The sequence below is a fragment of the Canis aureus genome, chromosome 8 (assembly GCF_053574225.1).
Source record: "Canis aureus isolate CA01 chromosome 8, VMU_Caureus_v.1.0, whole genome shotgun sequence".
Lineage (NCBI taxonomy): Eukaryota > Metazoa > Chordata > Mammalia > Carnivora > Canidae > Canis > Canis aureus.
In genome coordinates this window covers 123,795-150,592 of record NC_135618.1, presented here as the reverse complement: position 1 = coordinate 150,592, position 26,798 = coordinate 123,795, and the positions used below count along the sequence as shown (strand labels likewise).

General features: G+C 50.5%; 2 long non-coding RNA genes across 2 annotated transcripts; one reads left to right on the top strand and one right to left on the bottom strand.

The window, feature by feature from the left end:
- Window positions 1–12,245: 12,245 nt before the first annotated feature.
- LOC144318238 (uncharacterized) lies at window positions 12,246–21,997 on the top strand. Its single transcript, XR_013384033.1, has 2 exons — window positions 12,246–18,701; window positions 19,154–21,997. It is a non-coding gene; the product is annotated as an uncharacterized LOC144318238 (long non-coding RNA).
- Window positions 21,998–23,365: 1,368 nt separating this feature from the next.
- LOC144318236 (uncharacterized) lies at window positions 23,366–25,412 on the bottom strand. Its single transcript, XR_013384031.1, has 2 exons — window positions 24,541–25,412; window positions 23,366–23,808 (listed from the first exon to the last, which is right to left on the bottom strand). It is a non-coding gene; the product is annotated as an uncharacterized LOC144318236 (long non-coding RNA).
- Window positions 25,413–26,798: the final 1,386 nt, after the last annotated feature.

Sequence of the window (26,798 nt, the reverse complement as noted above, 5' to 3'; positions counted from 1 at the left end):
TCACACTGAAAGTATCTTTACTTATGAACGTTTTCATCCCATAGACACTCTCAGCACGTGCTTCCTGACGGCCGTTGTGTGCCCAGCGAGCGCGCGGCCAAGGCGAAGCCAGAGACTGATGGACTCGCCTGAACGGCATGCACCTTACTTACCTAGCGGCCTATAAGTAAATCACGTATGGATTTATCTGAACTTTCAGAGACGAAAGAGGCACAGAAAATCTTTAAGATTTCTGGATTTTTGTAATCCAGAGATGCATCTTTATATAAAACCATATACTTAACCATCCTGGCTCAAAACTAGAGTTCTTTGTCTCTGACAGGGGCATTAAAACATTTGGTGTAACCCTAGGAACCTATTCTAAGGAAATAATCAGATATACGGTCAAAGATTTATAGCATATAAATGTTATATGTTACTTAAAAGAGAAAGAAATGCAAACCATGTAAATGTTGAATAAGAGAGATTTGGTGAAATGTGTGCGGGTCTATGTGATGGCAAATAGTTACAGATCATTACAGAGAAACTTTTATTCATTTTTTATTTTATTTTATTTTATTTTTTTACAGAGAAACTTTTAAAGAATACTTAATGATGTGGGAAAACATTTCCCTTATACATTAAGATTTAAGACTCAGAGTATAAAATGCACGTGGTTGACGTTCTCGGTTTGATGGAAGAGCCGTATACCCAGAGGAAAGAGACTGGGAGGATGGATACCGGCATTACCCCTGTATCCCTGGGGCTGAAGCCCCACATAGCTTTAATTTTCTTCTTTCACTACTTTTTACTAATTTTATTTATTTTAGAGAGAGGGAGTGCCCTTGGGCGGAGAGGGGCAGAGCGAGAGGGAGACAATCTCAAGCAGACTCCACACGGAGTGCCAGACCCACATGGGGCTCCACCCCAGGACCCCGAGATCACCCCCCGAGCCGAGACCGACAGCCGGATGCTGAACCAACCGAGCCAGGTGCCCCCTTCTCTCGCGGACATTTTCAATATTCTGTGTAATTGTTTACTATTTTTGAAATTAAAAAGAAAACGATAAACTTTTAAAAATAGGTACACTTTCCTCTGTGGAATTAACTTTAAAAATATTAAAAAAAAACAAAAACAAACCCAAAGTCATTTCTACTCCCCTCAACGTTGTCACCTTTCCCCAAATACTCATTCTGGCTCTGTCACACTCCTAAAACTTCTGAACCAGTTTATAACACTGTGCCAAATTGTGTTTATGACATAATGTACCGGCTATTAAATCTGTAAATTTACTGTCTGATTCCATGAGGTAAATACGTGCACCTGCCCGAGCAGGTGGGGAGACGAGACGATGCGAGAAGCAGTGAAGAAGCGAGGTGGGAGCCTGGCCCGTGCTGAGCCCTCACTGCCCACCTTGTACAGTGTTAATTTTTTTTTTATAAGAAACATCTCTTTTTTCACTGTGGTAAAATATGCATAACATAAAACTTAGCAGTTGAGCCTTTTGTAAGTAACCGGTGTGGCATCGGGTGCACGCACGCGGCTTTGCAAGGGTCGCCACCATCGGCCTCCAGAACTTTCTCATCTTCCCTACCTTTGCCCTCATTTATTATTTATTTTTTAATTTTTTTTTTTTTTGCCGTCATTTAAAGTCGCTCCCCGATCCCTGCTGTCCCAGCCCCTGACAACTACCATTCTGCTTTCCTCTCTGGGACCGGGGCCCGGTGGATCGTGCAGCAGCATCTCCCAGTCCTCCCCTTGCCACCGGCTCCATCATCGTGGCCTCAGCCTCTAGCCAGCATCGTGCCATGTGTCAGGATTTCCTTCTTTTTTAAGGCTGAATAATAGTACATGGTATGTTCACAGCACATTTTGTTATTTATCTTTTTTTTTTAAGTTTTTATTCATTTATTCCTGAGAGACACATAGAGAGAGGCAGAGACCCAGGCAGAGGGGGAGGCAGGTGCCCTGCGGGGAGCCCCATGCGGGACTCGATCCCAGGACCCGGGGTCATGCCCTGGGCCGAGGGCAGGCGCTCCCCCCCCCCTGCCCCCGCTGAGTCCCCAGGGCCCTATCCGTTCATCCTTCGATGGATGCTTGGGTGGCCTCAGGCCCATGCTGCTATGAACGTGGGTACAGGTGTCTGAGCCGCCCTTCGGCGTGGAGCAGGGACCCCTGGATCATCTCTTTATCCTATCTTTAATTTCCCAAGGAATCGCCAACAGTTTTCACTAGTGGCTGCACCATTTTACATCTAATAATGTTATTTTTATTCACCTTTCTTCCTCCTCATTAAGTGGATCCTTCCTTGAGATCGAGGCACGCCCCTCCGCATCCTTCGGAGCCACCAGAAAATTGCCGCAAGCCGCTGCCGGCGCTCCGTAAATACTTGATGAATCTTGATTTTTCGAGCTTCTGGAAGCTCGCTTCACCCCTAGTGTGTCTTTTCCTCTTGCTCCTCTTCCCTCGGCTCCCACGCGTTGTGATGGACGAGGCCTCAGCCGGTGCCGCCTGCGTCTCTAATGCCGTCTGAGCTTAGGTCGGCGGCTGCCCCTGGCACCCCTCGGCGTCAAGAGCTGGGCCGGGGAGTCCCAAAGGCGGGCCCCGGGTCCTGGCTCGGCCCCGCGAGGCGTATGACCTCAGGCAAGTTCTACCCTCTTGTTTCAGGTATTTATTGCTGCGTAACAACACCCTCTAGCTTAGTGGCTTGAAACAATAGGCATTTCATTATTCATTAGAAATCTGTGAGTCTGCGGAGTCCGTCCTTCTGGCCCACACGGTGTCCACTGGGGTCACTCACATGGCTGCCTTCACCCGTGGGCCTGGCTAGGGCTCAAGTAACCACGAAGGCCCCGCTCACATGGCTGGGCCCCCGGCAGGGAGGGCTACAGTCGCTGGGGCCTGGCTGGCCTTTGCTCTCTCTTTGGAGTCTCATAAAAATCTGAGCCTCCTTTTCTGCGAGCTCCCCCGCCCCCCCCCCCCATCTCTCTGTCTTTCTCTCTGTCTCTCTCTCTGTCTCTGTCTGTCTCTCTTTCTCTCTCTCTCTCACCAGGTTAGTGAGACTTCTTTACGTGGCAACTGGCTTTCAAGAAGACAAAACCCAAAATTGCCAGTCATCTTACGACGCACCCAGAATGGGCCCAGCGTCACTTCCAGGCTATTCTACGCTTGAAAACAGCCACCGCCCGGCTGCGACTCAAGGGGAGCAGCAATGCCGTAGAGAGGGACGCTTTTGGTGGAAGGAGGGCCAGGGCACACGGGGATGGGGCACGGCTGGTGGCATTTGCAGACAACCCATCCCCGAGCCTCTGCTTCCTTATCTGCAACATGGGAGATAATAAGTTATTCATGATATTATAGTGAAGATTCAGCGTGATAATGCGTGGAAGGCATGCACTAATGACTCCAATCATTATTATCGTTATTTTACTCCAATGAGAGTGGAAGTTGTTCAGTCTCCTTCTAAAATTCAGGTCTTATTTCTTTAGCAAGACCAGTACCTCGCTAGTCATCACCACAAAGAGTACTGCAGCCAACACAACCGTCCCTACTGTCACTGGCACAAGCCAAGACTGGCCTCCTGGGAACCCTCAGGGCTTTCCAGCCCCCACTTCCCTCCCGAGGTGTGGCTCTTGGAATGAGAGGTCATCACAGGCTTTGGCGTTTACTTTCAAAGTGCAAGAGCCTTCTGTTATTTGTTTTTATGAAATCAGCATTTTGCTTATTGAAACACTTTAATGCCTTCTTTGAACTTTGAGATTGCATTATGTACTTTCATGAAAGAAAAATAAGAAGCGGAGGCTAGCACAAAATGCACTCACTTCATAACTCAGATATTCAAAGAAAAGTGTCATTTCCATGCCGATCTGGTTTTTCTCACCAAATTGTATCCTTTGGTGAGTAGGAGGAGAGATTTACTTGAGTCAATCTGATCAAAAGAGTAATTTATCTGATCAAACAGTTCCTTCTAGACGGTGCACTATGTCTCTTGGGTAAAATCCTCTGTATCTTGGTCTTTCCCTTCTTCTAAGGTGGTCTCGGGGTCTAGGGGATGATATGGCTGTTGGTGCTTCCTGGACATTTGGAAGAGCCAGAGTCCTTGGGGCCCTGTCCCATCCCTCCTCTGGTCTCCAACGGCGATGCCCCTTGTCGGCCTGCTTGCCGCTTGCCCTACAGGCATTGGTAGCTAAAGCCTGAGTCTGATAACTAGTCCTTTTCCTCTCTGGGTTTAGGCAGTACTCCTGGTGCCAATGGCCCGATTCCATTTCAGCTGCATCTCGGTGGGTGCTGTGGCCACTCTACGACTCAGGCAGTCAGGTTGCAACCCTCTCTCCTGAACAACCTCGCTCCAAATCCAACAACCTCCTGGCCTCTCCACAGCCCAATTCTCGGCCCCTTCTGGCTTCAGCCTCCTGGTTGACCCCACTGCCAGTGCCAGCACCTTACCCTTCAGAAGTCTTGTGCTCTCAAATAACGCTTTGATTAACATATTTTGTGTTTTCCAGGAACAGATACGGGTTGGGGGGGGGCTTAATATATTTTAAGATGGTCCCATTTACCTCCAAAGTCACTATTACAATTTATACTTTATTTTCCCACTCACATGTGAATTCTGAAGATTATCAGCTTTATGAAGTTGGCCACTATGATGGTTCTTAAAAAGGGATTTTAGTATTGCTAAGCATTTGTTTCTTATCTTGATTGACCATATCTATTCTATGAACTTCCTATTTATATCTTGACTTCTTTGTTTTTGTTTTTTCTTCTTATGGATTTCCATATCCAAATGTCTACATTAGCTTGGGCTGCCATAACCAAATGCCACAGATTTAAACAACAGAAATTTGGGGTTTTTTTTTTTGCAGTTCTGAGGCTGGAAGACCCAGATCAAGGTGCCTGCCAGGTGAGCATCTGGTGAGAGCTCTCGCCTTGGGTTACAAAGTCTTCTTGCTGTGTCTTCTTGTGGCCTTTCTTTGGTGCATGCATATGGATCATAAAAGACTTCCCTCTTCTCATAAGACCACCAATCCTATCAGATTATGACCATTTAACCTTAATTACCTTCTAAAAGCCCTTTCTCCAACTATCACATGGTGGGTTAGGGCTTCAACAGATGAATGGGGGGGGGGGGGCATAGTTGAGTCCTCAGCACCAGGATTCTATTAATTTGTTTCTTATATACGTTTGCACACACACACACACGCATATATGTGCATGTATTTGTGTATGTGTATGTGCCTATACATATATCTTCAAATATTTTCTCCTAGGCCATAACTTGACTTTTAATTTTGTTAATTGTGTCTTCTGTCATAGAGGAGTTTTCAGTTTGTGCCAAAATCATTCATCTTTTCTTTACAGCTTCTTGTTTTTATGATTTAAGAAGGTCATTGTTTGTTCTTCTGTATTTTAGAAGAACTTGCACATAAGCCTTTTCAGACTGATGCCTTTTGCAGGGGCAGGAAGGAAGTATAGTTTTAACTAGTAGTTTAATTTCTTTAATGGTTATTCATTTAAGATTTCTGCCTCTTGAACAAATGTTGATTATTTATATTTTCCTAAAAAAATCATCAATCTCGGTGGGTCTCAAATTCATTGGCATAAGTTTGTTCCTAATGTTCTCTTTAAAAATTAGCCTTTCTATGTGTACATCTGTCCTTTTCATGCCTAATATTGCCTATTATTTTTTAAATTAATTGTTCTAGCAAAATAATTTTTTCTGCCTTAAATAAACTTGTGGTTTTTTTTGATCAGGTTTGCTGAGTTTTTTATTTATTTCATTAATTTCTGTTCCTGTATCAACTGATTAATTTCTTACCACTTATTTTGGCTTCATTTTGTTTTTCTTTTCAATCTTTTTTATGTTTTAATAAACGAATGTAGGGCTAGAGTTTTCTTCTGAAAATTGCTTTGGCCATCTCCCATCGGCTTTGATGTGTGCTGTTTTCATTGTGGTCCAGTTCCAAGTAGTTTATTTCCTCTTTAAACCAAGAGATCTTTAGAAGTGTTTTTATATTTCAGGAGTATAGACTTATTTTGGCTCCCTGTTTGTTAATTTCTAAATTTATTGCATTCTGGCCAGTGAATGTGGCCTGTATAATAACAGTTTTTAAAAATATGTTGCCATTTCCTTTGGGCATAGAACAGAGCCAAATTTGGTGAGCTCTGTATGTATGCTTTTAACTAAGAGGAAAAAAAGCTTAATATTGCATTATTTTTACCTTCCAGTTTTATCAGAGCTTCTGAGATAGGTGATCATTTAGTTGCATTTGATAACAAAACTTATCATTGACTAATTATTCACCAGATATTTGTTGAGTGCCTTCATGTTCTAGGCACCACCACAGGCTTTGGGGGACACAAAGGTGTCCCAAAACAGACATTACCTGCCTTTATGAGTTTATAGTCTAGTGGGAGAAGCAGACATGAACCACATGGTCCCATCAGTGAGACAATGGACCAGAGCAAAAATGCTTGATTCTGTGAAAGCACGTCACAGAAGATCCTGTACTAGAGAAAGCTTTCCTAATATTTGAGCAGAGAGCCGAAAGAGGAACAGAAACTAACTAGGAAAAGGGCTGAGAAGGGAGAAGAGTGTTGTAGGCAGGACAGCATGTTGCAAGGTTCGTTTGTGCAATGTGAACAAGGTGTCCTGGGTCCTGGAGGCAGGCCAGTGTGCCCGCAGCACCCAAAGCCGCGTGTGCACAGTACTGGCCAAAGCTGGGAAGAAAGAGAGCATGTGCGTCCGTGGTAGGGGGAGGGGTGCAGACCATACAAGGCCTATGAAGACTTTCTTCATTTAAGAAAAATAGGAAGTCATTCAAAGAATTTAGGCAGGCTTACAGGATCACATCTGTGGTTTTAAAAAATAAATTAAAGAGGAACCGATAATGTCTGCTCCAGGGAGGTTCTTTATTCCTTGATGCTGTACACAGAGAGGTCCTACTTCCCTTCTCACTCCCTGCCTTTAGTGAAATCAAACTAAAAACGTTTAAGCAAAATAATTGTCCAGCACCTTGTCCACTAAAAGCCTACAAATGACCTTGCACATTTGGAACCAAGCCTGCCCTGGTGGTAGATTATAACAACAATAATAACAATGCTCACATAATAAAGAATGATAGCTATCATTTTTTGAGCATTTATTATGCATCCTAGCTCTGTGCCAGATCCTCTTCAAGTTTTATCTCAATCTTTACAAACTTATGCAATTTTTTTAAACCACACATATCAATCACTGTATCTGCCAGCCCTTCTAAGAGAAACTTCCTTGCCCATCACTGCAGTCGAAGGAGGGCTGCCCCCGGTGGCTTTGATTTGTCCACCCTAATCATCTTCAAACACACACACACACACACACACACGCATGTGCACACCCCTTGGTCGCGTTGGAGGTGGTACTGGAACCAACCAATCCATTGGCCAGCCAGCAGTGTTCAGGGTATCGCAACACAGAAAGCCTTGTCCGAGTAAATTCTTGCTTCTAGAAATTTCAAGTTGGGGTATATAAAGGAAATCAGTTAGTTGCAGAAAATGAATTTGGAAGATGAGAAGCCAGAGAAACCATGATGGGCCGGAGTGAGTTGAGGGCATGAGTAGGCAAAGGTCTCAGTAAGCAGAAGCTGTGAGGTAGAGAAAAGATACCCAGAAGGAAGATGTAAAAACTGGTTCACGGGGAAGAGAAGCACCACCCGAGAAGAAGCCAGCTCTTGGAGAAGGGCTAAGTCAGGTGAATGATGGGCACCAGAAAAAGGGTCCACGTACTCATACCCTGGAATCTAAGTCCAGTCTCTGAAAGCCCAGCGACAGAGTGGTTCCTACTCTAAGCTTTGCATGAGATGCCTGCCTCCCCCTCAGGCCTTCCCAGAGGCTCATCATGGAGTGTGGCTGAAGGAATCTTGCCCATGAGGCATAGGAGACTCAGCATTCCCATGTACACACGGAGAAACAGAGAGGCTCACTGGTGGAAGAGCAGAGTCCAACTCAAATTAATGTGGAAGTAGAGCCCATGTTCTTAAGCATAATACTGTTCGTATGACAGCAACAGGAATTATCTGTTAAAAAAAAAGTTTGTTCGAACCTTTAGTTTTTCTGACCTTGAAAACATACACAAGGAACATACAACTTTCAAATCAGCAAGCCAGGTAACTTAGCATTATTGGCCTGTTAAGTATTAAGGCTTAACAATAGCTAACAAGAAAATCCTTGCTTTTGATAGGACTACACAAAAGCAGTGTTGTTGTTTTTTTGTTTTTTGTCAGCTATTTGGTGAGTGGGGGTGGGGAAGTGGGGGAGGGGCACGTCAGGAGATAGGTTTATAATTCCTCTTCCAAGAACTGGTTAAAGCCTTGCGGGTCTTGGATCTGATTATCCGTTGACCCAGGGAATGGCCTCGGGTGAACTAGATCGTGCAAAAGAAACGTCCAGCAATCACTGAGGAGCAGATTGCTGCTAATCTAGGTTTTGGTAGTGGAGAGACAAGGCTGGGCTCCCCATCAACTCTAACTGTGACCCTACGTAGAATGTCCTTACAAAGGGTTTCCAAGCCAAGTGGCAAGGAGAATGAATGCAAAACATTAAACGAAGGCCTGGACATGTAAGGCCTCATGCCCAGGTAAAGAGCCTAAAGATCAGAGTTGTAGGCCCCCAAGCAAGGTCTGAAGTAGGTCACCCTCACTGTGACACAACAGAAAAATCTCTGGGGCTGCAGCCTTCTGGTAAACCAACAGCACTTTCTTTCCTGAGACCTTTCTCAAAATATGTACTGACCCAGTTGCCTCTCTGGATTGTTCCAGGTCCTGGTGCTGAGGGCCGTGGGGATCCTCCTCTCTGGCATCCCTTCTCAGCAAGCCTCTATATACCCTGAGCCAATTGCAGCTGAAGACATTTCCCTTCTCGACCTTTGACAAACCACCTTTCACCTAATTCCTGTGTTTATCCTGTTGAGAGAGGTTGTGGCTAGCACCCAGGGGCCAGACTGACCCACCACGACAAGGCAGATTAGGTTTAGGAATGTTCCAATGGGACACAACAAGCCCCAGGTGTATGCTCCGTGAGGGTCGCCCCACTAACAGTCGCAGAGTTCAATGGCCAAGAGCAAAACCAAGGCTTGAGGGTGGCCTCAGCGTTCCAGATTGTTACCTGTGTCCATCCTTACTCTTCTTTCCTTATCCACATACCCACTGCTTTTTTTTTTTCTTTAAGATTCTATTTATTTATTCATGAGAGGCAGAGGGAGAAGCAGGCTCCATGCAGGGAGCCCGACGTGGGACTCGATCCCGGGTCTGCAGGATCATGCCCTGGGCTGAAGCCGGCGCTAAACCGCTGAGCCCCCCGGGCTGCCCACCCACTGCCTTTTAACTTAATCAAATAAAATGTTATATCAGCAGAGAAAATGAAAAATGAGGATCACCTGTCAAAACTAAAGGACATCCTTAAAACAGATTTAACTACTAAGGTAAAAATCACCTGTCGCTGTTTCACCTATGACCGCAGCTCATTGCCGTTGGAGAGTTCCTGCCTCGGCTGAGGTGTCTGGGCCTGACCTAAGTTCAGCTCCGCCTGTGGATCCTGTTTCCACCATCAGCAGCTGAGAGGCCACAGAGAGGTGACCTAGGCTAGCTGAGCTCGTTTCCTTCCCTGTCCACTGGAGACAATAACAGCACCTGTGTTGCAGGCGTGTTGAAATCTCGCAATGAAGGCAGCACAGGACCCGGCGCATATCATATACTCCGTAAATGCTGTCTGGTTTTTTTCCAGAGTTCTCCCTATCTGTGCACTTGCAATTTTCAGACCACTTATCACAATGTTTGGGAATATTGGTAAGACCAACATTCAACTTGAAATAGAAAGCAGAGCAGTTAAAACCAGTGAGAAAGATATAATTAGGGAGCTATTGTCAATAAGGATGAGAAACAATAAACTAGAGCAACGGTTTGTGGGGACCAACCGGCCAAGATTAAATGCGTCTTTCTGAAGGGGGTCTAGGGCTACCTGCAAACACAAGGTGTCACCCAGGCCCCCCTTAGCACAACCCTCTCATCCAAATAGACCTTTAGAGAAACCTAACGTGAGGTTCTTGGCCGCGCAGGCTGGAAGTGACTCAGGCCTGCTTGGATCTAGAGTCTAGGTCCTCAGTCCCGCTTGGCGCAGCCTCACTCCCGGGTCTGAGCTTCACCGTCGTGCCCAGTTCAGGCCAGAGATACGGCCCTCTGCAGTCAGGATGTCCCTCGGCCCAGGTCAGAGGAGCGTATTTGTGGCCAGGCCCCGGCCTCCAGCAGAGCAGCTCCAGATAACCTGCCGCGGGGTTTTCCCAGATGACGCATCCCCCTTCCTGTGCAGCTTCGCTCCGGCTGCCTGGAGCTCCCCTCACTCCCAACCACGTCATTCCTTTCCCAATTCCAGCTTCCCTCTACATGCCCTGCATTCCCTTTGCATTTCTTAACAGCGTTGCTTCACCCATCTTCCAAGAGACCAACCCCCCTTTCTCCTCGCTTCTCCTCTTCCCTGCCTCCTCTACCCCATTCTCTCTTTCTCTTTCTATTTCATCCTGCCTTCCCCTTCCCTCCCTCCATCCTTCCCTCCATGTCTTCTTTCTTCTTCTGCACATTTCTGGAGCATTTACTGATGGACTAGGTATTATGCTAGGGGTTATAATGGCAACAGGATCCATGTCTTTATTGGACATTTACTCTAAAAAGAGAGACTAACACTAGCAAATCATTCCTCAAATAATTATTTAATTATAGCAGCAGTAATGCTGTAGGTAAGGAATCCAAGGGGACCGGATCCTCCAGAACTCATTTGACATTGTCCACGTCCAGTTGGCAGGTCCGATGGCCTAGAACACGACTCCCCTACAGAGTAGGCATTGGGCTCGCTCTGCATCATGCCTCCAGCTCCTAGCACAGAGCCTGGCATGGACACGGTATGCGCTTGCTGTTACTCGTGGAGAAAATAAATAAGATGCTCTTAGGTATGACCTATTCATGCTCACGTGGATGCATACGTGGATGCATGAGGGGAAGTCAGAGCTGGCGGCATTGCCTTCTCCACCCCATCCAACCTCCCGCCCCGCCCTGCACACCGATAGCCAGGTAATTCGTACCAACCAGCTGCCAAAGGTATGAGGTGTCAAGGACTAGGTGAAGGCAGGTGTCTTCCCAGATCCCCTGCCTTCTGCTCTCCCACTGAGGAAAACCCGCCTGGGGCTCCCTTTCCAGGAATGCCCAACTTTGGAGACAAAAAAGGACAATCCTTCTGCCTGGCTTTGGAGCCCCCTTGGTCCTGGAGGCACCTGCACACCCGTCACGATGGCCAAATCATGTCTTTCAGTTCACATCCGCTATGGGACCTTTTAGTCTGACTTCTCTCACTTGGGAGGTGGGTGGTGGGTGACCGGGGGTCGCGCTCATACGACCGGCTGCGGCTACGAAGGGATCACTCCACATGCGGGGGGTGCGACGCTCAACAAGGAGCACAGGGAGGAAGCGCCCGGCGGTGTTTGCTCTCCGTATTGTCGCTTCGCACTGGAGGCTGTGACGGGGGGGGGGGGGGGGGGGGGGGGGGGGGGCGGGGGTGAGGGGGGGTGGAACGCGGACGCCCGGGGAGACAGGCTGAGAGAGGAGGGGAGAGGAAGGCCTGCAGGGGAGGACCCCACTGTGCGTGGAGGTTACGGGGCCGCGGGCTTGGGCTCCAGAGAGGACAGCCAGCCCCGGGCTCCACCCGGCTGTGATCGGGCCCACGTGAACCTGTGCGACGTGGCGGGAGCGGATGGGCTCCACGGGGGTGAGGAGCACTATCCATGCCAAAAACTTGATTGCCTTTTTGGACAGAATTACCCTCATCGTTACTGCGGCCGGACAAACAATGTCTCTAACTTCCTGGCCCGCAACACACTCAGCCCGTTGTCCTGGGACCCGGGGCAAGTCGGCCGCTGAGGGCTGGGGAGGTGGCCTCGACGCATAGGCGCCGGCATGCCCGGCAGAGCCAGAGAGCCCTGTGATCATCCCACGAGCTCGCTGCACAGACCCAGCGTGCTGTGGCTGCCGCGGCGCTGGCGAGGCCCAGGCCAAAGCCCTGAGTAGCTCGGGCCCCTTGTCTCCGGGGTGAGACTGAGGCGAAGACACGGAAACGGCTTCCACGGGGCCACTGCTAAGCTCCAGCAGAGCCGTGGCCTGCTTGCAATGTGCCTCGGCCACTCCCTGCTCCCTGTGCCGTGTGTCCTGTGACCTGCGTGCTGTGAGGTCACAAGCGATGAGCTTTCACACACACAGAGACCCTGTGGCCATTGACTCTAAAGAATAACTCTGCTGCTTTGTCTCCGCAGCAGCTGGGCGGGCAGGATGCTCCCCAAGAGCTGCTTCTAGACGTGGAGGCGAGGCCAAGGGGCTGTGACACGGTACACAGGAGGTCCCATGGGCCATCCGGGAGAGGCCGTCCAGCCGGCCGGTGTATAAAGCATCTAAAGTTCTGGAGAGAGGCCAGGGCGGGAGACAATGATTTGGGAATCATCCATGTGCACGTGGTGCTTAAAACCATGGACAAATATGTTGAGTGTAAACTGTAGTGACCTGAGGACAGAGCTGCAGGGACAGAGGAGGAGAAGCCTATGGAAGAGCAGGAAAGGTGGGGGAGATCGAGGAAAACCTGGAAATTGTGGCTCCCTAGGAGCCAAAGAGGTAGCGCGACCAGGAGGTAGGTGTGCTGTTACATCTTGTGCCACAGGAAAGCCCCAGCTTTGGCCACCAGGAGCTGTGGGCGCCACGGGCGAGAGGAAGTTTGGCAGAACCACGCTGGTGGCCAGAAAAAAGGGCTGAGGTCTGAACAGGAAGGAAGAAAGTGGATGGAAGAGTACAGCCCGCATAGGCACCAAGGCTGCCCTCGACCAGGATGAGGCCAACAAAGAGGTGAGGACGGATTTCAGGTCAGAGAGGGTGGAGCTGAGGGAGATCGAAGACAACAGCCTTGGCTTCCGTGAGAGGAAGCTGGAAACTGGGCTGGGCCAGAGATGCCGAGCTGCTGTCCAGGAGTCTGCTCAGTCATTCAACAGGTTCACGGAGGGGCTTTGTGTGCCGGGCACCGAGCCAGGTGCCCAGGGACAGCAGGGGACACGGCAGGCCCGGAACCCACTCTGTGGACCTTGGGCTCCAGGGGGTGTGTTACCAGGAGAGTCTGTGCAACCTGCAAAGTACCGGCGGCTGCACGGGACAGTGCTTCAGTATGTCTCCTTCCCCCAAGGCCACTGCGTTTCCAGGGCGACTACTCCACGCGGCAGGCTCAGGCTCAGGGTGCCTGGTTGCTATGGCAGAGGAAGGGAAGACAGACCAGGAACTCGCCGATGGCTTGTCACTACCGCCGCTTGGAAACACCCTTCCACCCTCTTCTCAGGCCTCACCCGATGACAAAGAGGCTGGGGCATCTGGGGAGCAAATAGAGTATCTGGGGAGCCTTGTCCTCTCTGCCACATGGGAGGAGACAGTCTGTAGATCCTGCAGCTAAATCAATTCTATGCTATGTAGGAAGGCGGTGAGTACCTGGGAGAAAGTAAAGTGGGGTGAGGAGGGTTCATTTCTGGGTTTTCTTCTCCGTCCTATCGATCCAGGTGTCTGTCTGCGTGCCGCGACCACACGGTCCTCCACGCTGCAGCTTCCTAACGCGGCTTGAGGGCCGGAACCGGGATGCATCGGCTTTGCTTTTCTTTTTCAAGGTTGCTTTGGCTACTTGGGGTCTTTTGCGGTTCCATACAGATTTTAGGACTGTTTGTTCTAGTTCTGAGAAAAATGCCGGTGGTGTTTTGATAGATGATATGCATAGACTGCTTTGGGAGGTCGCTCCACAAGTCAAAAATAGAACTACCCTATGAGCCAGCCATTGGACTACGAGGTATTTGCTCAAGGGGTACAAAAATACTAATTTCAAGGGGTACATGCCTCCTGATGGTTATAGTAGAATCATCAACAATAGTCAAATTATAGAAAGAGCCCAAATGAGAGAAGATATGGTGTATATATATATGTCTCCATATACATACAATATTCCATTATATATATACTATATTATTCCATTATATTAATTCCATTAATACATTAATGGAATTAATATATTATATTAATGAAATTAATAACTATATAATTAATTAATGGAATTGATTACCAATTAATGGATTGACACTGGAATTGAAAGAAACGCTTCTATCTTTAAAGAAAAAAGGTGGAATAAGGAAGATTGGCAGTGCGGATGGTGGGGAGAGGGTAAACTTTTTAATCAGGGTGATCGTGGTAGGCCTCACTGAGGGGTGGCATTGGAACCAGGCTCTGCAGGAGCTGTCCCGGGGCCGTCTGCGTGTCTGGGGGCAGGTGACCTCAGCGGAGGCATGTGTCCAGGCCCTGAGGCAGGGAGAGGCCCTGAGGAGGAGAGGCAGGTAGGAAGTGAGGCTAGAGGGTTAGGGACCCGCCTGCGACAGTGCGAGCCTCAAGCCACTTGTCAAAGCTCTGAGTTGAGTCTCAGGGGGAAGGGCAGCCACCGTGGGGTCAGAGCAAAGAGGGTGCATCTCTGACAGGAGGGATGTGGGCGCCCTCCCGGCCCTGCACCCGGCACCCAGGACCACCGTGCCAGGAGGTATCAGCTCTCAACCTGACAAGGATGCTCTTCGATTCGGTGGAAATAAGTGGAGTAGGCCCCACCCGTGTCACCCCGTCAGACGCCAGGACGTGGACAGGTCCCCTGCAGGCCGAGGCTGCTACGAAGTGGTGCAACCCAGCGGGGGTCATGTCCCGGGGGGGAGGGGAGCTGCACCCTCCTTTTTAATCTGTGTCTCTCATGAATAAATAAATAAAACCTTAAAAAAATAAAAAAAACTCTGTTAGAGAAATAGGATAGAGAGAGTGGTGAAAATGTTTATTAAGAAAAGCTTGTTCAGTATTTTTAAACAGATGGTGATGGAGTATCTAATTGTAGTAGTTGGTGTCAAATTGGGTGGTATTTCGAATTCCTTCGGAAATATTTAAGTAATATGTTATTTAACATTAATATCAATATAAGTAATATGTCTAAGTAATATGAGCTTTATTTTTATTTATTTTTTTAAAGATTTTATTTATTTATTCATGAGAAACACACACACACACACACACACACACACACACAGAGGCAGAGGGAGAAGCAGGCTCCATGCAAGGAGCCTGACACAGGACTCGATCCTGGGTCTCCAGGATCACACCCTGGGCTGCAGGCTGCACTAAACCGCTGAGCCACCCGGGCTGCCCTGAGCTTTATTTTTAAATGGCAATGTTCATATTATGTCAGAAATCATGTCAAACTCTTTTACAACTATTTAAATGTATTAGATTTTTACTTTATACATGGATGAGGGGCGTATAGTTTTCAAGATTTTTGGAAGGGTACAGCAGAAATATAAAGATCATTGCCTTAGAGGATCTGCTTTCATGGGTAGATTAAAAATCGCAAGTAATTACGAATGCTATAGTAGAAATGGTGCTTCTACCACCACGGGTGTCCTTACAGAGGCTAATTCAAAGCATTGCCTTGCGTGTTATACACGTACCTGCACACTTTGACACACCAATAATGCAAGGGGAAGCTGCACCTCCTGTCTCTCCCATTTAATCACCAAGGACAGGTGTTTGGAATCCAGAGCTATTAGGCTATCATACTAGTCCATCTAAACTGTGAACGAGAAGACAATCCAGCCCACAATCTAGTAGCTTAATAGAGATATATATTTGGGGAACAAAATACAGGGGGGGGGAAAAAGACAAGAAAGGATAGAACTCATAACAGAGAGAGCAAATTGAATAGGTTGACGGAATCCCTGGGTGGCGCAGCAGTTTAGCACCTGCCTTTGGCCCAGGGCGCGATCCTGGAGACCCGGGATCGAATCCCACGTCGGGTTCCCGGTGCATGGAGCCTGCTTCTCCCTCTGCCTGTGTCTCTGCCTCTCTCTCTCTCTGTAAGACTATCATAAATAAATAAAAATTAAAAAAAATTAATAGGTTGACGGTGAGGGCCGTGTAGGAAAAATGGGCAGTGCAGGGGGGTGGCGGGTGCACGCTCAGCCGCGGCTGTGTCATGCGGGACACGTTGTCTACTTTCATGGGATACGAATGCTGGGGCCCAGTATTTCTAGAAAGAGATAGAGAATGCAAAGAACAGCAATCCAGAATAATGAAGAGCCGCCTGTACTCAAAGGTCTGGATGCACTGTAAGGTGGTACATTTATTAAAAGATTTGTTTCTTCCCAAATGGAACAGGACATCAAATGGTGACCCAGTGGATCTCTTAGGAGTCAAACTCCTCCCGAGGGACTTCCTTAGGGCGTCACAGAATGGGTTGAAACACTTTTTGGGGGGAATCTTTATTTTGGTAAAGAATCATCGGGGATCAAGACTCCTGCTTAGATTTCTTCCACTTATGTAAAAGGAAAAAAATGGGATAAAAGAAGACTTGGGGGCGATATGGCCCTGCCGCTATTGTGAGATGATCGGATTGTAGCTTGAGTCGATTCTAGTAACTAAAACCAACGCTTGGTTAATAGTTATGATAGATGTTGTTAATTGACTGCGTTTATTGGTTAATAAGTAATATTAATAACAATAAATCATCCAGTTTCATGCCTAATTTTCAGCATCATTTAAGCCACAAATCCTGACATCTCCATTGGTAGAGGTGTCAAAATGATGTAAAGACGGAAGGGAGACGGGGTATCTGACTGATTCGCAGCAGGGACTCTTCATATCTGAAAACAAGGAGTCGGGTGAGTGTAGCAGGAGAGTTGATTTTCCAGGGGACACAAGAAAGAATGGGAGACCTTTAAGAGCACAAAACAATTCTCTCAATTCCAGCCCACGCCACCATCGTATACTGAGGGTTGGTTACTATTGTATGAAGAGTAAGACTCTTCCCCCCCAAATTTGCTCCTCCTTCCACATTGCCTCGCTTGTCACGAGTCTACAACCTGCGCACCTGTACGGGGCAGCCCTCATCCACTCTCCACCCATTTACTTAAGCCGGAAATCTGAGAATCATCTTTGTTTCCCTCTATTTCCTTCACCCAGTCCTCTCCCTTCCGGCTGCTACATCCTAGTCCCCGAGCTGCTCTGGGGGTAATGGATTCGTCTCCTCGCAGAAAGCTCAGTAAACATGTAAACATACAAATGACCCGATTTAACGTGATCTGTGATTGACCCTTAAGAAGTGCTCCGCCAAAAATGAGGGGATGGACATAAAAAGTCCTGTCCTGTAGGCTCTTCGGATGCCCCCTCCTCCAGGACGCCCTCCAGATCCTCTTCCACCAATCAGACCGGGCCACGTGCCCCTTCTCTGAGCTCCCGAAGCAGCCCGAGCTTTCCCTTACAGAGAACTTTCAATTCCCGCTTGAACAACGGACTTACTTGTCTGAGTGCCCGCCAGTCGGGGCTTCCGTAAGCGGGTCCCCCCGCTTGGCAGAGCGCCCGGGGCGAGGCCGCAGGCCCACGAATGTTGCCCGAATGGGTGGACGATACGAGGAACGTGTTCAGAGAGCTGTGCACACCCGTGGTCAGGCCTAGGTGGAGACGGATGGAAGAGCTGCTGGTTCGGTTACGAGCAGGGCGGGCAGTGGCGCTGGAAAAGGCCTCCTTACCTGGTCTTGCACGGTAAGAGTTTCCCTGCAGATCAGGGCAGGGAAGGGTGTGACAAGCAGAGGGAACAGCACGGACAGAAGCAAGGAGGAGGGAGCACAGCCCGCACGGAAGGCAAGGAGAGGCTGGCGAACCTCCGACTGCTTTGGGGGGGCAGGGGGAGCAGATGTGGCTGGGAAGGTGGTGAGCGAGCGAGTTGTGCACGACCTGGACGGTTACCCAAGGGCCTGCGAGTGTAAAGCCACTGAAGTTTTGAAGCAGAGGAATGACACGATAAGATCTTTAAAAGAAAAACAGAAGCATCTGCTTCCTTTTTAGTACCTAAAACCCATTGATTCAACCTCCTACATTTTTATATTTCTTGGTAGTTCGTGAAAATAAAAACACAAAGCCCAGCTGAAGCAATTCGTCTTTCCTTGCCTGGTCTGAACCATGCGTACTTTTTTCTCTCTCTCCCTTGTTTTCTGGCCAATCGTTTGGCGAAGTGAGCGCATCACACAGCTGGGAAAACACGAGCTTCTCCGGTTTGTTTGGCTTCGGAGCTATGTGGGTGAGCGCGAGTCTGGGCAGCGTGTCAGCTCCTTCCTGAAAGTCTGGGTCAGGGAAGTCCACGACACAGCCTTGTTTACTCGATTTTGCTTTCAGTGTCGAGAACACTGGTTCCGAGGACTGCGAAGGTGTATGTGGTCACCGTTGGCTCCCAGGCCTGTCGTTCCTTTGAAAAGGATCCGATTGGGACAGCTGTGACCTTATTTTAATAACTCCGTGCCTTTTGAAACACCCAGATGAAAAGCGATGCGTTATTTTCCTAGTGGCTTTTGTTCCTGGCTATAACCATATGGTTTGCTGGATCCCTGGGAGCAGTTCTGCGGGACAGACTCCGCTGCACTGGCACATTTCGGTGGGGGGGGGTTGGGGCTGTCTGAAGCAACCCTCTGGCTTGGACACGTGAGGTTACGGTCAATCGACACGTGTTTACCGAACGCCTGCCACACGCCGAGCATCGCCCTGGGCCCTGAGGAGCCAAGATGCAGGACACCGTTTCCAGCAGAGTCTAGTAACTGGACAGAAAACCCAGCGAAGGTAAAGGAAAACCCTTATTTCTCTTCACGCTTCCCACAGTGCCTGTGTAGCGCCCGAGTCCAGTAATTCCTGACCCCCCAAATAGCGGCCGCATTGCACTTTTGCCCAACAAATAGTCACTAAGCACCATTGTGGAGCGACACTCTCTGCCATGGCGGAGAGGCGAGGGGAGCAGGAGCCCAGCCTCCAGCTACTCACAGCCTGGTGGGAAGACACGCATTAAAGCCATTATTCTGCCTATAGGAATCTGAGCCTCAAGAAACCCCAGAGTAGTCCCCAAAGACGCTCTTGCCACCAGGTCCCTCCTCCGGAACCGCAGACCTCCCTGCAGAGCGGGGCAGTGGCTGGCATAAAGGAGGGATTTCTGGGACGTTGATCCAGCATCATGCCCATTCCGATTGCTTGAGGCCTTTGCCTTTTTGGCTGGAAATACTTTACTATCATTCCTGCAGGTAGTTAACGGGAGCACAAGACACTCATATATGGGAATCAGAGGAAGAAATAACTCCATGATAGGAAAATGGTGCCCGACGAAGCCTGGAGGGTGGACCTCTAGCAAAACCCAGCAGAGCAGGTGATGTTTTATTCCTAGGCGTCTACTCAAAACCCCTGTCTGTCCCTGCGGGCATGATGAGAAACTCCAGATTCAAGGAACTGTGCCATACAGATGCAAGGGGGCACTAACCATTATTTCATGGGCATAATCATGGACTCCAGATTCAGAAAATCATTTTGAAATGGTATCATAAAACATTTTAATTTTAAAAGTTTATTTAACCATTGTTTTTACTTCTTCCTATTCTAGACCAACCTCTATCCATAAGCCCAGTTTTGTAGCTGTCTTGGTTCAAATAAATGCGTTATTTGCTGAATCATTGGACTCACTCATGAGCAGTTGTGACCCAGAGAACCTTCCAAGAACAGTTGAAGGACCTTTGGAGCTAATCCTCCAGGCAGGGGAAAGAGGAGTGCTTCTGAACCCTTGCAAAGCTGATGGTTAGAGCTAAGAGATATTATGAAACCGTCAACATTTTGAAGAACTGAAAGAGAGAGGTGGGGAGGGAGTGAAGGAGAAAGTAGGGAAGAAAGAAAAAGAAGGACTGAGAGAGGAAGGAGAGGAGGGGGCGGGAAGAGGAAAACAATCAACTACACAAGAAAACATGCAGTGCTTCCCAAATCTCCCCTCTGACGTTCAAACTACAGATTCATAAAATCCTCCAGCTGGAAGGGTCAATTTCCCACTTGTAAAAGCATCAAATGTCACCTGAGCCAGTTTTTCAGCAAGAACCACAATTATTCCATGGAAACATGTCAACAGTTCTCTGCTCAATTTTATGAGCAAGAACAATGAGGCAAATTACACTCGTCTGTGTTCTCTAGATAATTGCATTTGGCTTCTTAAAATTCAGGTGTTGGTCTGTTGAGAAGAACACGCCAGTTCCTTTTTTTTTTAACTCTTGTTTCTGCCTCCGTTCACGCAAAGCCAATGTTGATGCCTTTAAGATTAATGACTGGCGCGAGGCTAGATTAGTCTCTGACCACGTTTGTTCCCGTCTTGGGTGGTGCACAAGCTGTGGGGCTTGGGTCCCAGGCGGACGCCGCACCATTTCACCTCCAGGCACTGCCCACGTCCCCTCTCTGAAGAGCAGCCCCTCCAGGATGACCTCGCCCCGCTCCTGGATAAGCAGCCCCTTCCCTGCTCTCCTGCCTCACGCTCAGCACATCTCCACAATGCACTTACACCTTGCGTCGCTCGTGCCGCATCTGCACACACACCTGTCTCCTGGTCTCCCCGCATGCGGTGACCAGGCATCACTCCTTCTTCACATTCTTCTCACCTAGCACAATCTCCAAAAACAGCAGGTACTGCGCCAGCTATCTACTGCTGCATTACAAACGGCTGTGAAATTCTGCAGCTTTCAACAATATTTACTACCTCATAGTTTCTGCGGTCCGGAATTCGGGTAGGGGGCCACTTAGTTGGATGCTTGTGGCTATCAGGGTCTCTCACAGGGCAGCAGTCAAGGCGTCTGCTGGGCTGCATCATCTCAAGGGTCAACTGCAGAAGTATCTGCTTCCAAGCTCACTCATGAGGCTGTTGGCAGGCCTCAGGACACTGGCTTCCAAGCTCAATCACATGCTGCCAGCAGGCTCTAGGGCCTCGTTGGCTGTTGACCGAGGATGCTATTTCCTTGCCACATGAGATTCTCCATCGAGTTACTCAAAACATGGAAGCTGGATTCCCCCAGAGCAAGGCTCCCAGGGAGGGAGACAGAGAGTGCGAGCGTTCAAGGAAGCTGGAGGAGTCAAAGTCTTTCGGTCATTGAAACTCAGACGTGACATTCCATCACTTTTGCTGTATTTTTATCTATGAGAAGCAAGCCACCAGGTCGTGTCCCCGCTCAAGGGGCGGGGATTGCCCAAGGCCGTGAACACCAGGAGGTGGAAGTCTAGGGCCATCTTACAGGCTCGCTGCGCTGCCGCGCTCAGTTAATATGCTGAATACATGCATCTCTCTAGTCAGGACGAGCCTTTGCTTCCCTGAAGATCCGCAGCATCTGAACTCCCTATCAGCGAGCACGGCGCGGGGAGACTTTTCAGCTGAGCATATGTTCATACACACCAGTGAATTATAAGCAACTGTACGGAAACAACGCCAAATGATGGCTGCCACTCGATAGATAATGGTTGGTCGGTGAATAAGTGAAAGAAAGGTTGGCAGAGACTAGTCCGTGTCCATCAGTATTTGTTTTCCAATGAAGGAGTCTCTCATTCTTAGCTAGGTACGCGGGTGCTCCACTGGCGACTGCATTCCTCAATATCCCTGATTACTAGAGGGGCCATGTCACCAGCGTCTGACTAGTGGGGTGTGCATGGACCGTGGGGTAAGCATGTAGTTTCCTCCCTTCCCCCTGACTGGAATACAGAGGCTTGAGTGAGGACCCTACGCACGTGGCGGGACCACCCATTAGACCACCTGCCTCTGGACTAGTGCATGAAGCTCTATCTCACCAGAGTCACTGTGCTCTAGGGTCTTATTGCAAGTGCTACCTGCCTGGTCCAGGATCTGAAGACCAAGGAAGGTGGGAAGCCCGGGGGGCTCAGTCTGTGCAGCGGCCGACTCTGGATTTCAGCTCAGGTCATGATCTCAAGGTCCTGGGATCAAGCGCCATATCCACCGACCTGCTCAGCAGAGGATATGCTTCGGGATTCTCTCCCTCGGCCCCTCCGGCTACTTGCACTCTCATGCATGCTCTCTCTCTCTCTCTAAAATAAATATCATCTTTAAAGAAAAAGCCAGGAAAAAAAACGTCTCCCTACCCCAAAGCTAGCCCATGCTTTACCCATGCTGTAGGAGGTTCCTTGAATATTTGTTAAATTGTGCCTGCGTAGGGAGTCTGGTTAATAATATCGTAATAGTAGCTCTGCACGGTGACGGACGGCAGTGAGATCATTTTGTAATAGGTAAAAATATCAAGTCACCGAGGCACACCTCAAACCCATATAATATCGCGTGTCAATTATAATTCAATTAAAAATGAATTTAAGAAAGAAAGGAGTATTTAGTTACCCTCTTTCCCCTTGGTCGGGCAAGCATAGGCTTCTTGGGTCAACTCTTGTAAAAATTCAGAGCTATGAGGCTCCTCAGAGAAGCAACCCATTACGTGGCCTTGGTTTTCAAAGCCTGAGGCAGAAAGTCACCACAGAGAGGCATAAGGCAGAGTGGATTCTTCTCAAGGAAAATCTGTCCAGATTGAGGTTGCTTTGTTTTTCCCAAAAAGGAGAAGAGTTCTCCGCGCAGCTCCTGCAAAAGGGCCGGGTCAGCAGCTCCTCCACAGTCCCGGGGCTGTCAAGGGGGGTGGGCCGGTGGGCAGCCGCCGCCGCTGTGGGCCTTGCTCCCGGCTTCTCCGCCCTTGGGGACCGGCCAGCGCTCGACCCCAGATTGAAGGGCCCCTGCCTTCCTCTGGGGCTGGACAGCATCCATGGCCTCAGACTGCACGCGTTCGTTCTGTTTGTGTTCTTTACAGTATAGACAGGAGTCTCCGACCAACGCCATCCCCAAATGCCAAGATCCGGTGCTCACCCGCCACATCAGCTCTGCCGAGGCCAGCTCGGAGACGACAAAACCTCCTCCAAGGGCAGGACGGGACGGGAAGGAAGTGGGATAAGCTTTCCTTGCCTGGACTGAAAATCTGTTAGTAGGACGGATGGATGCCAAGTACAGAGTCATCGGAAGATGCTGCTTTTTCACGGGAAGGTGAATTCCAGAGACCAGAAAAGAAAGCACGGGCAAGGAACTGCATCCAGTCAAAGTCTGGAGATCCAGGTGTCTTGAAGCGTAGGGAGGGTTAAAGCGCCTGCTCTTCCTGGGCCTTCAAGAAGCATTTGAGGTACCTACGGAGACGGCCTTGCCCGTAATCAAAGACGATTCATGTGGAATGTTCTCCTGCTGTTGGTGTTAGAGGGAGGGAGACAGTGAGTCTGGCTGAGGGACAGCTTCACGGGAACGGACTCGAGGAACTCACCCTCGAAGGGCGATGAAACCCTCCAGGGGTCACCAGCCTACAGCGGAAGGCACGTCAGGCAGGGCGTGAGGTCTGAGGACGCGGCCGGGTCCTCGAATTCCCAGGGACACAGAAAGGTGGAATCTTAGGGTCCTGGAGTCAGGTCTTTATTTTATTTTATTTTAGCGATTTTATTTATTTATTCATGAGAGACACAGAAAGAGGGAGAAAGAGGCAGAGACACAGGCAGAGGGAGAAGCAGGGAGCCCGACGCAGGACTCGATCCCGGGACTCCAGGATCACACCCTGGGCCGAAGGCAGGCTCCAAACTGCTGAGCCACCCAGGGATCCCCAAGTTAGGTCTTTAATAAGAAAAGTAGAGATGATTTCAATTAAAAATAAGTGAAAACTAGGGACGCCTGGGTCGCTCAGTCCGTGCAGCGGTCGGCTCTTGGTTTGGGCTCGGGTCATGATCTCATGGGTCGTGGGCTCGAGCCCCACATTGGCAGCAGGCTCCGTGCTCAGCCGGGGGTCGGCCTGAGGTCCCCTCCCTCTGCCCTTCCTCCACTCGCACTTGCACGGTCTCCAACGAATAAATAAACCTTTAAAAAAAATACATGGAAAAGAGTGTTAAGGAGGTGGAAGTGTTAATGGAGCGGCTGCCAGGCCGGCCGGGGGGCTCAGAGGGCAGCCCTTGTTCGGCCCACGGTCTGGGCCTGGTGGGTCCCTAGGCCTCGCCCACCTGAAGCCCCCGTGGCCGCGCCTCCCCAGGCCGTGGGTCCTCGTCTGGCTCCAGCCCAGCCTGCAGGACAGGACTGTGCGTGTGGCTGCGGCGTCGGCCTGTCGCTGCCCCTCACGAAGCTCCTGTCTCCTCCTGGGCTCCTGGCGAAGGTGCTAGAGCTCCTCTGCCTCGAGGCAGGGCCTGAGCCCCTCATTCCGAGCCTGTCCTGCTGCTGCTCTGACTGCCCCCTCTGCACCCCTAAACCCAGCTACACTGCGGGCATCGTTTCTCTCTCTTTAGGGTATTTTCCTCCAACAGTTTGGGGAAACCCCACAAGCCTCTCCATCCCTGAAGGGCCCGGCTTTGAAAACTAAGCCAGGAAGGGGCCTGCGGCTGTGCGTCCCCCCCACAGTGCCTCTCCCAGCCCCCGTCCAGACCCGTCCACTGCCTCAAAGGGGAAACACCGGGAAAGGGGAAAAAATAGGTTAATATTTAAAACATACTATGCCAGCCTGTTTCGGTGAGTAAGTAAATGAGCACGTGGCACCGGCCCAAGGTGCTTGATCCTAAACCAGTTTCAGGAAAAACCTCTTGCCCGAGTTTCCTCTCTTACCTCCGGGCCCCACAGGAGGGCTTGGAGCCCCACATCCTTCCCGCCCAGAAGCCCGAGTTGAGGGTGGAAGTGTCTTCCGTGGGGGCGCCGCCCGCCTTCCCGCAGGCCCCACGTGGGCTCAGGGCCTTCCTCCGCCGTGCCCCCGGCTGCCTGTGTTGTCCTGGTTAATACCTCACCTCCTTACGCTCTGGAACCAGTTCTTACTCAATCCGTGCGGCGAAGTGGCAGCTTTGCCACCTACCACCCAGTGACCTCGGGTGACTTACCTGACCTTGTTGTCCTCATCAGCAAAGTCGGGGTAAGAACATCCAGCTGCTGGGCTGTTGTCAGGATCGAGTAACGTGGCCTCCGTAGAGCCCGAGCTGGCAGCCGGAGCAGGCGGGGTGCCCCGTGTGCACCCCGTGTGTGCCAAGGCCCGGTGGCCGTGCGGAGCGGGCGGGGAGCTCGTGCAACCTCATCACTGCAGCAGAAGGAGCCCACCAGCCCCAGGGCGCTCACTGGAGCGCTCGAGGGGGAACCGTCCCGCGGAGGGGTCGATGTGGACGCCCTCAGTAGCTGAGCACTTCGAGACGCCAACTACGAGCCTGGCGCTGTCACACACCCGATAAACGGGGCTCCCCGGAGGCCGTCGCGGACAGGAATACCGACATGGGCTAAAAGAAGTTGGTTTGCAGTGCTGTGGGGTCGTGGAGGGAAAGCCTTTGTCCGCCGAGGCCGTTCACTTCTTCACACCACCTTCACGGCCGCCTGTGGTTCCGGAAAGGACTCGAGGAGGCCGGGGACACTGGGGACACATGAGGAACTTTGCCCGGGAGCACACCCGTGAGCTCGGTCCCGAAGGCTGTCCCTAGGCTTGGCAGTGAGGACGGGGAGTCCCCGGCCCAGGGAACAGCACGGGCCGGACCACTGCCATGGGGACCAGCGGGCCCTGGACGCCAACTCTCCTGGGAAGGACAGGGTGCTCGTCCCCAGAGAGCCACACGTCTCCCGGCCTCCCTGCTTCCAGGTTTCCGTGCCGGTGGCGCTGTCTCCACAAGGCCTCCCTGACCCCCGGAGCTGTGCTGGAGCCAACACGAGCGGGCTCCTGGGACTGGATCGTTAACATTTTCAGAAAATCCACAAGCCGGTTGGTACACACGATCATCAACGTGAATTAAATTATGCAGACTTGTGATTCAGTGGATCGGATTAGAAATCAAGATTCAAGACACCCAGACTTACTGATTCCACGTTTTACCAGGGTCTGTACTCAAGGTTATCGGCACGCAGGCACCTGGGTGGTAGAAGTACCACGTGATGTTGGGCTACCGCGTGCGCTTCCTCCCAGGCTCGTGTCTGATGACGTCGCACCGCAGTGTGCACGCTTGAAGCCGGGATGCTTCCCCCGACACTTGCCAGTACAGCGCTGCGAGCCACCCGCCCCTGCCCGCCGCTGGCCCCACCGAGCTCGTTTATTTTTACCTTGGAAGCTCCTGCTCTCTAACATGGGGCAAAATTCGTTTAGCATCCTGCTCCTCTGTGTCATCACAGAGTCTGAGCTCCGGGAGGGCGGGGACTGTTACCTGTCACGTCCCTCACGTGGCCCCACACCCAGGGGAGCCCCTGGCACCGACTGGGCCCCGGGAAATCTGTACCGAATTAGTGTTGGTGGATGCTGGACTGCGTGGGGGAGAACGGCGGGGGAGGGCATGGGGCCGGGGCCCTCCCACCACCTTGCCTCGGCCCAGCGGGGCGCCCGACACACAGGGGACCCCAGGTCCCTCCCTCCCCTGCCTCTGTCCCTGCGGTCTCCCGGCTTGGCAAATGTCTCCTCAAGAGCCCAAGTAGGGATTTCTCTGTACTTCGCCAGATGTGGTCAGAGGCCCAAGTATTCAGCGCATGTGTCTCATCTGGGTTCCCGGTGGCCCTGGACCAGAAGCCCCAGAAGGGGTGCAAACGCGAGCTCTCAGCTGCCCCCCAGCCCAGTCCCACCGAACCGGAAGCTCTGATCGCCTAGTGTGTTTGGGCTGCTGTAAGGAAGGGGCCAGGCCGGGGGACTTACAAACAATAGAGGCTGGAAGTCGGAGGCGGAGGTGCCGGTGCTGTTGGGTGAGGGGCCTCCCCGGGGTCGAGGCCTCCTGTCGCACCTGCACAGGTGGAAAGAGCCGGGGGCTCTGGGGTCTCTCACGAGGGCACTAACCCCCGCTCACGCAGTCGGTTCCCTGACCTGACTACTCCCCCAAGGTCCTATCTCTTTACACCAGAACCTTGAGGGGCAG